This window comes from Athene noctua, chromosome 4 (genome assembly GCF_965140245.1).
Source record: "Athene noctua chromosome 4, bAthNoc1.hap1.1, whole genome shotgun sequence".
NCBI classification, from domain to species: Eukaryota; Metazoa; Chordata; class Aves; order Strigiformes; family Strigidae; genus Athene; species Athene noctua.
Genome location: NC_134040.1, coordinates 56,094,692 through 56,104,967, shown reverse-complemented (window position 1 = coordinate 56,104,967; position 10,276 = coordinate 56,094,692).

Sequence of the window (10,276 nt, the reverse complement as noted above, 5' to 3'; positions counted from 1 at the left end):
GTCTCCTTAGTACAATACATGTACAATTCTTGAACATTTCCTGAACCCTGGTTAGTGGTGTTCTGCAGAAAAAGCAGGTTTTAATACCAATAGCTTGTAAGTGACCTGGAAGAAGGCTTTGAGTAGATGAGCAATGATTGTAAGAACACCTACAAGAAAACAGTATCTAAGGTATCTAGTTCTCTATCTTAAAAACAATAAAAGCCTCCACCCTGTCAATGCACAAAATTGGCATAAAAGTCCCATTTACTATGACCAATTTGTTTCTGTTAAGGAGAACTGTTTCCATGGCATTTGCTTAAATCAGCTTTTCTAGAAAGTGCAATTGTGTGCTAATCTACACTATGCAGTAGGAATCTGCCTGACGCTGTACCATCACTGGGAGCAGACACTGAACTAGAAATGATAGGTCCAATTAGTTTACAGTTGTAGAAATAAGCAGCTCAAGTAATAGCAATTCCCAGAAACATAACAGCACCTTTGAATCATGCTGTTGCTATTTCTGATGCAAAACACTTTTCTAGTGTTCTCATGATGAATTTTAGCTGAGTTAAAAACAAATACCGAAATGAATACCAACACTTGGGTCTTGCATATGGAGATAGGCTTCTCTTAAAATTTGCTGTATCTGCTATGCCTTAGAGCCTCCAGATGCAGTTCTATGATTCCAGTTATCCAGCCACAATTGAAAGTGTTGGAGGACATCTGCACGGATCTTCATTATACATGTCAGAGGAGCGTCTTCTGATGTAAAACCTGTCTGCAAAGGAAAAATTTCTAACCTTCTCTTTGCTGTCATCTCCACCTCCCTTCATCCTGCTAGTTCCACCCTACTTCTGCTTCTCTCTCAACCCAACATTAATATTGGAATGCTTTACAAAAGCCATTAAAGGGGAAAATTTCCTGCCTTTACCAAATTAACTCCAAAAGGTACTACAGGAATGGTACTCTAAAATTGAGAATAAGACTATATCATTGTTGCCATGGTGATCAAAACTAGGACAGTAACCTTTTTTCACTTTTCAACCTGTACTTCTGATATGCTGAAGAACTTGGTCCCTGGACAGGGGTCTGATTGACTGCCAAACACCAAAGAAATCTCTGAGCCATGAAAAAGAAAAGAAATAAAATGTTTGAGAGTTTTATGATTGTATCTCCAAAGAGGAAAGAGAAAAAAAGGGCAAGGATGAGAATGTGCTGCTACTGAGAAAGGAGGGATAGGTGACAAAAGAGAGTAAGGATGAGGCTAAGACATGGACATACAGAAGCATTTTAAGTTGACAAGAAGCAGGCAGTTCTCTTAATGCTACTCAGTGCCAGGCTTTTGACCCAGGACCTCAAAGGAGGGACACTAATAAGGAGTCATAGAACAATTTCCTTGATATACTGTTCCAGGCACATATATTCCTTTCCAGACCTCACTTCAAAGGAAAGAGATCCATGAAAATTTAGTTCCACCTCCAGTCCTGGAGCTGCAACTGATAATGTATTTTTTCAATTCTCCATGCCAAGGCAAGGACTAAGCTTACCCACATTTTTTACAAGAGTAGAAGTGCATGAGTATTGCGCATTTGTGAACTCTATACACCAGTAACTCTCATAATGTCTGTATGTTTGATCAGAAGAAGGTTTCTTTATAATGGTATGCACTCTTTGATTGCTATTTTAAAGGATTCAGTGGTGTTTCAAGAATCACATGTATACCATAGCCATTACTAAATAATTACATAAAACAATGAAAACCATAGTCAAAGTTCAGCTTTTTAGCAGCTTTTTAGTATACAACCTCATCATTTTATACTGTGGTTTGCAGAAAGTTTATAAAGTTACAAAATCTCTCAGCTGACATCAAGAGAAAAAAGCCAATCAGATAGGAAGGGTAGGGAATTCTAATTGAAAAACTAAGGATCATTTAACTTGATAAGAAATTCAAAATTAAGAAAAGCAGGAAAGGCATTGAATTGAGCAAGTAATTTGAATTTAAATCGGGTTTAGTTTAATGTCACAGCACTTGCCTTTCCAAATTTAAAGATCAGAAGCTTTATTAGATAATATATTTAGGAACTTTTCAGCATAACCGTTTCTTAAAATTTCTGACATAATTAGGCAATAAGTCATCTAGGCATGGTAAGTCTTTGCATTGTATCTAAGTACAACCTCCACTGAAGCCGAACCATGATCCCTGAGTGGCTTTAAAGTCTTAATAGCTGCTTCTCTAATATGGGTTCATAATAATCTTTTATACTAGCTCTCCAACACTGACGTGGAAGGAAAAACAAAGTTAAAAAAAACAGCAATCATTTCAAAGCAGAACTCATTTGGTATTCTCAGTATCTTAATAGATAATATTTAAGCCAATTGGCTCAGGAGATGAGGAACAGAAGGCTTGACAGCCATGAAAAACTCAATTATTTGGGATTTTTTTGGGGGGGGAATCCCTCATAGTTCTGAGTTTCTCCTTTCCCACTTAATATGTTTGTCTTTCGTTGCCTCAAGGAGAAACTGTAGCAATAGTAGCTTCTTTGCATTTCTTTAATTAAATTCTGAAAGGCGCCAGATGCTTCCATTTGCAATTTCCCTTTCTCTTACTAAAGCACAGAGGAGTTAATCATATAGTAGGCTTTAGTTTACTCTGAACCCAGGCTGCAGCAGTGTTAATTAAATCTTGCCATTTAGTTGAAGTATAGCCTGTCATCACAACAGAGCTCTGCTGCATTGCTTTGTATGGTTTTTTTCAGTCCAGCAGAAAGTTCTGAGATTTTAGCTCTCTTTGTAGTTTAAAGACTTCATCTGTAATTGTTTCTTCTTGTCCAGGACCTAAGTGTTATAATTTGGCCCTTAGGAAGTGCCTGGTTCAGTCATACTGAAATGTTGATAGTGAGGGCTTGAAGAAACCACAGGAAAATTCCAAAGGATGATGGTTCATCTTACTTTTGCCCAGATTCAAAGGTTATTTAAGTGCCCAAAGGTACAAGTAGGTGTTCCCTGGGATTTCCACAAACATCTCCAGCCACTTTTAAAAATCCCAACATTATCTGCATCCTTAGGTGTCCAAACACTCTGACTGTGTTCTTGACTCTTGCATCCTCTTTCCAAGGATAGTGTGGTGTTAAGCAAGGCAAATGTTAGGCAGCTATTTTGGCATATACCCCAGAAACAGCTAATGAATTCACAGTCTTTACCTTTCATAATGGAAATTCTATCCAAGTAGTCAGTGGTGCAACTGGAGTGCAGATCACTTCCTAGGTACATCCTCAGGATGACAAGTTTTTTTATCACTTTATCCTTTTCCTCTCCACATCTGATTCCTCTGGGAAGGAAATGTGGATGCATGAGCCAGAAGAGACCCCCAGAGCACTCTGACTGGGTCCCCACCTGAGGGACTTGGGCACCCAGTAAACAAGAGACCCCAGTCAGGAAAATATATCCTGCTCTCCCTTCCTTTCTCACAAGATGACTGTCAGATATTCACAGAGATTTATTCATGGATGAGCTGCAGACCCAGAACTTTATTTAAACAAAAGACTTAACAAATAATTTTTAATAACAAATATCTACATTTGAGAAAACCTTGCTCTGCTTGGGGACAATTAGCAAAGAAGAGAGGTAAAATTCAGCAGATAAATTATCCATTATGAATTATTCACATAATTTTATGAAAAACTTTAAATTAGTGCAAGATAAAGATCCTAATTTATTACTCCCTTCCCTGAAGCACAAGAATATGAGAGCTTCAAATAACTAGACTTCGTTAAAAAAAAAAAAAAAAGTTTTAAGCCTATTGCTGAGGCCCTTCTGAGTCTTTCATAACTCACTTGGATGAACTTTATCAGATTTGTAGTTGTGTTAAAATAATTACAGAAGATTAAATGGGGGCCACATAAACTAAGTCATCACCAAGCACAACCCTGACTCCTCAGGCCTAGCTTGAGTCTTACACCCATGCACACACACGAGCTTTCTCACACGCTGCTATTGTCAGAAAATAAAATACTGTCTCTACTGCAGGAAAAAGGAAAAAAAAGCCTAGCCAGGCTAAAAACAAAACATGAATTGTGTGGGGGTTTTGTCAGTCTTCCTCCCAGTGTCTGTTGATCTGCCCACTCTAGGGTTCCAGGAAGACTTCTCAATGAAGTACTTTGAGTAATGCCATTCCTCTTCATTTTATCCTGTCTACCTTGTGCTCATATAAATTCATTGCTATTTCTTTGAGAATATCATGTTACTGCAATCCCTTTTGCTTGCCTGGATGCTTGGGATTTTAATCAGGAATTAACATAATCTATCCCAGTTTTAACAAAAAGACCTTTGCTGCTGCCACATATCTAGCATCCCCTTTGTTCCTTCTGTAGTTAAAAGTTTTATATACTCAGAATCACTTAAAACCAATTCATTTGTCCACATGAGATTTAACACATACACACACCCCCAAACCCCCACACAGAGTACCCTACTATTCTGGCCTGTCCTTACTAGTACTTGGACAAATGACAGCACAAGGTGACACACTGAGGAAAGCTTGGGTTTTATTTTAGCCTAACAAATTTCACATTACAAGCCCATACTTGTTAAAGTGCCCCTAGCCTAAATATCCTTGTCCTTACTTTTTTTTTTTTTTTTTTTTAAAAAAGGCATTTTTTTCCATGTAAACACAAAGATCTTCTTGGTGGAGGAGAGGAAGCATAATTAAACATTGGGGATGAGGTCACAGATCCATAATGCAAAGTGGTCGGCACCAGTGTCTTACTAAGGAGTTTCCCTCTGCTTTCTCTTTCTCATGCCTCAAGCCATTTGTTTCTGTTCCTATGACTCAAAGTGCCATCCTGGTTTAGTGGCAACAAAACTGTTCATGGGACTAAGCTAGGAATGATCATGAGCCCTTTATAATACTTGACCAATATATTTCTCCTGGGCCTCCAGCACGGACCCCCATGCAGTCTGCAGGAACAGCAGTGGGAGGGCAATGGGCCATCTGGGTGGGTGAGGGAGGAAGGGAGAGGCAGGGAGGCACTTGTGAAACTGATATGGCACGCAAGTGGATTTGCACTATGAAGACAAATCATCATATTAGTAGCCCATCAGACTTATTTCAGCTTACAAATTAACTGAGAGAACAATTTGGTTGCTACTGAAAACAGCAAGCAGGACTGCAAAAATAAAAGGCTATGCGACTGCGTAAGCACAAGAGCTTTGTGAGTGCCAGCAAGCAGCAGATTGGACCCACACTTCCAGTGTCCTGAAGTAATAAACAAATAAATAAATACACTGCTGGGAATTTGAATTGTCTATACATTTTCAAAGCATTTTTTTGCCTGCTTTGAGCTTATACTGCAGTGGAGTAAATGCTTACAAAAGCCTCATGGCAAAAAAAGTAATCAAAACTCTCTTTTCAAATGGTAGCCGGGAAGAAAGGTCATAAATTAAGAAATACCAGAGCAATTAAAGTAAGCAAAATTAAGGTTCTGTTTTGCAGACTTACTAATCCTAATAGGGCTAGAGGTAAGTATTGATCATGCAAGCAGGCTGTGCAGAAAATTGGGCTTTCTTCAAGGATGATAAATTAACCTAACCTAATAATAGAATGAAATACAAAAGGGAAAATTTAGACTTGATAGCCAGGGGGAAGCCTTTTGTCAGATTTTTTTATACTGTGAAATAATATCAAGGGAAATGGCAGAATTCAATTGAGACATTAAAAAAAAATTAGACTGGCGAATGCATTAAAAAGGTACTGCAGAAAACTATCCTCCAATGCCTGGGAGTGCTCCAGGTGACCTTTTGTAATAGAACTTCTCCATTACTGTTTTGTTTCTCTGAGCCCATATATATGAGCCCATGTATATTTTGCTGTGGCCCTTAGATGAGATTGGATGACACATATATCAAGTATTGGAGAACAGGGATTGCTAATGGTTCTGATCTTCAATGTCTTTTTGTCATTATAAATGGAAGAACAAGGAACCAAATTAATTGTTTCATTTCATTTTTAGTCAGTATGCTTTAATATATTTTCATGTTTTGAATTCCAATTTCTTCCAGTTCACTTTGTATCCAGTGTTGGAAAAGCCATTTCTTGTGTTTCTTAATATGGTTGAAGGATCTAAGGAAATTACAGAATTTAGCAGCTTTACTTCAAAAATCCATGTAAGAGCTCCCATGACCACCATAAGCTACATGGTCATACTGGACAAATTGTCTGAGAGTTTAGAGAATTTACTTATATTAACATCTGGAATATAAAGTAGATAAATCCCATCAGAGAGTTTGAAACATTCCATTCATCAGTAAATCCATTATACTGTACAAAACCACATTGACCTCTTCCCAGTTATGACAGAAGTTTCCATTATCAGAGGTTTAAAGAACTTCTGTTTTTTCCAAGCCTTTTAATATTTAGATGAACTCTGGAGTTTGGAAAGATTCAGGATTAAACTATGCACTCAGCAATCTGAGTAAATCTCATATTGAAGTTAGTCACATCTGTTAGATGCATATAAAGAGAAAAAAAAAAAAAAGTTTTTTCTTTTTTTTTTTTTTTTCCTTAAGACCTTAACCACATACTTATTAGAGGAAGTAAGTTGAGTTGCCACTGATAGGAAATGGCAGGTAACAAGCAGGTGAGAACTCAGCACATCCACTGTATCTTGTTCCTGTCCTTTCTGAGTCCCCACAGGATATGTTTTGTGTTGAGAATAAATCTAAAGGCCAGCTTGGTCTGGAGCAGATCCAGGCACACAGTCGTGTATCTGTTGAATCAGCTAGTATAAGAGGCCCGACTTTAGGTTGGTGGTAGGTGTCTATGCCAGCTTTCTGCCAGCTGAGAGGACACATAGTACCTGCTCTAGTTTAAGACCTGTATACACAGTGCTAAACAATCAAAAATTTTTGACCTGTTTGAACCAGCAAGTTGTCTTTGTGTTACATGGCTATGGCCTTTTCATTTTGGAATTAAATGGCCTAAAACTGTTTTTATCGTATCATCAAAGCACAGTCCCCACTCTGGCAAGCTTCCTCTTTGCCTTCATGCCCTCAGGCAGGTAGCTGGGATGGGAAAGTCCTGAGGGCAGGACCAGCCGACATTCCTGGAAAGGGGGCTCACTGCCCCAGCCACAACAGCCTCTCTAAGGAGGCACTAGAGAATGCCAGGGACATTGAAAAAAACATGCAGGATGAAAGAGATACATTCCCCTGGGCGACAAGACCAATATAAGCACTCTGTATGACTTGGCCACATGTGATCCATGTGGTAGCATGCCTTCCCTCATCTGCCTTTGATCCCACCGCTGAAATACTGCACTCACTATCCAACTCTGCGCCTGGGCTCAGGAAGTCTTTGAACCTTGGATTACTGGAAACCAAAAGAATACTCTCAAGAAGTATCACTGCAGCATCTGTTACTCTTTCCCTGGCACCTACTGTTGGCTATGGTTGGAGAGCAGATACCCATCTAGAGGGAGTTTTAGTCTCACTTAATCCATCTTTTTCTGCTTCGTGGTCTAGAGCGGTGTTTCAGAAAGGCCAGTGTGCTCAGACTGTCCTAGCTCTGAGCAAAGCTGCAGCATTCAGTTTTCCTTCTACTGCAAGCACCTGTTTTTCTAGAAAACCCTTTAATTACAAAGTTTTATCATGAGGTTCTGACTCTCCTTAGTGACCCTCAAATGACAGAGTTGTGCAAGAGGGCCTCTCTTTACCCCTTGGGAGATAGTTTGTCTACATGTAATACAAGTATTACAAATCAACCACAAGTTGCCCACATGAAACAATTATTTTGCAGAACATGCCCTTTAACTTGCACCTCTGCAATTTCTTTTGGCACGTGGCTTTTTTGCCTATCAAGGGATTTATCCTGGCGCTCTGAGATTACTGATATTGGGAGAAGGCACCATCATCAGAAGGTCAGCCATGTCCAGAGGGCTTGAGGGGTGGGAAATGACCCAAGACAGTGATCTCAAAAGGAAAGTTGTGGAATGGCTGGGAAACAACGGACATATTATGAGCGATCCAGACTGAGTGGCCCCACTGTAATCAGGCTGTAGCTGTTGTGAAGAACACCTGCAAGAGCAAGGGTCTGAGAAACTGCGTTGGTGGACTGCAAAAAGATAAGAAAGCTGGAATGTGGAAAACAAGATGTTTGCCTAACAGAAGAACTGCGCATGGACACCACAACGGGACCAATCATAGAGGGCATAAGGGCGCATAGACAAGTACTTTTAGCCTATCAGCAATCAAGTAACTGCGTGTGTGCTTTATGGTAGTCTATAAATTGCTGTGTATCCTTTAATAAAGTGGCATTAACTTGATCACATTGATCGTATAAGTTGTGTCCGGAACTTCTGCGCCAGCAGATGAAAGCTGCTAAATTGTGCGGATCTCTTCGGTGACATAGATCCTTCAGCTTGTTCTTGTGATTAGATCCTTATGGTGCTGCCACATGCTTGTATTTGGAAAGAATCCTGATTTCAGTAAGACAAAATTGAAACATCAGTCACTCAGAGGAGTTTTGCAGCAGCTCAGCTACATTCACAGACCTAAACACCAGTGCTCAGAGCACATGAAGCCTAGGAAAGTTGATTGATAAGAGCTAGACATTGTGATGCAATTGTGGCACTGCCTTGACTATGAGTGTTTGCTATGAAGGGGACTGGGTTTCTTTGAGGTTACTGAGGTTGCATAGGCTGTAATGGTAACTGCATTCTAGAAATAACAGTGAGGGCTTCCGAGTCCTTGTTTTTCCCCTGGACACCGGTGCTATTGCCCCCAGCGGTTCTTCCCCACACAGAGAGTGTCAGGGAGCCAGGGGCAGTTTCTGGGCACTGAGCATCCGGCTCTTGCTCAGGGGGTGAAAAGGCAGTCAAAGGCTGAAGAGCTGCAGTGGGGAGGCCTGCAGCTTTTTTTTGGAAATACAATGAGCTTTTCTTTACTGCAGAAGCTACGTAAGAATCTTCCTCTACAGGGAGATCAACGTCAAAGCAGTAGGACTGCAGATAGGTGAGGAGAAAACTGTAGCACCCAACCAGCCAGCACACATTATAATACTCCTGGCACAACAGACGCCGGTGCCGGGGAGGCAGCAGGGATGAAATGCTGTGCTGCAAAGAGCAACAGTGGTCTCAGAATCAACTTTTTCTACAGAAAAAAATTCTAATACACATTTCTGTGATCTGCAAACCAGCAAAGGTTTATGGATTTAAGTGCACTAAAAAGCTCACTGAAAGGGACACTGAATCAATGATTTAAGAACTTTTATGCAGATAGAGTTTTGAATGTCAGTACTATGCATGACACTTCATTTCTTCACAAATCACCTGAGCAGCAGAGAACCTCAGGGATATTTTACAGAGCTGCTGCTGAGCAGTAACATCATGCACAGAAATATATCACCACAGCCCTTGGTGGTGAAGCCCATAGGATTTTTCCTGGTGTCCAATATTTCTCCATGCCAGCAGGATTGAAGTGGTTGATGGGCATTGTTTCAAATTATCAATATTCCTCCAGGCCTGTCCCTGTTCCTGAGGAACACTACTAACAAATGTGTCACAGACTAGAAGTCAGGGCAAGCAATTAGCCAAGTCATCAGGGCAAACTGCTTTTGGCCACCCTGCACCTCAAGGAGCAGCCAGGGACAGCTGCTCCATCAGGAAGATGGAGCCGCAGCCAGGTGTGGCAAGGTGGGCAGAGCAGCAGCCATTTTGACAAGTGCCCTGGCCCTGCTAGCCCTGTGCTGGCCCTCAGCCTCCGCAGCCAGACAGAGGGGCCTGGCAATTCCTGTGGCTTGTGTATTGTTCCATGTTTTTAAAGAATATTTCTTTGTAGCTTGAAGGTGTGACTATACCAAAGTACATGGAGTGTTTGTGATAGTTTTGGGTTTGCTACAGCTATTGAAGCTCGTTGCCCAACAATAACAACAGGAAAAGCAAACAGCTGGTAGAATTCCCTCCAAATAACAGTGGAGCCTGCACCAACCGCCAGAAAGCCATATAAAATTAATCTGAATGTCTGGTTTCCACAGAATCCTACTGTCACACAGCCTGTTAGCACCTCTGGTAATTACCTGTGGAAACAAAATTGAGCCAAGCAGAGGTGCCACAACTAACGCATGAACCAGCTTCTGGATGAGGCGAAAAGCCACACAGAGGTGCAGCCGGTGGCCCCACCACAGCTTGGGAATGCCACACGCTGAAATCCAGCTGCCCTTTCGGGCCCACTCCTCACCGTGCCATGCCAGGGTGGACAGTGTGGGTGGCCGTGCAGGGCTGGCAGCAGCGAGGCCCCTCCG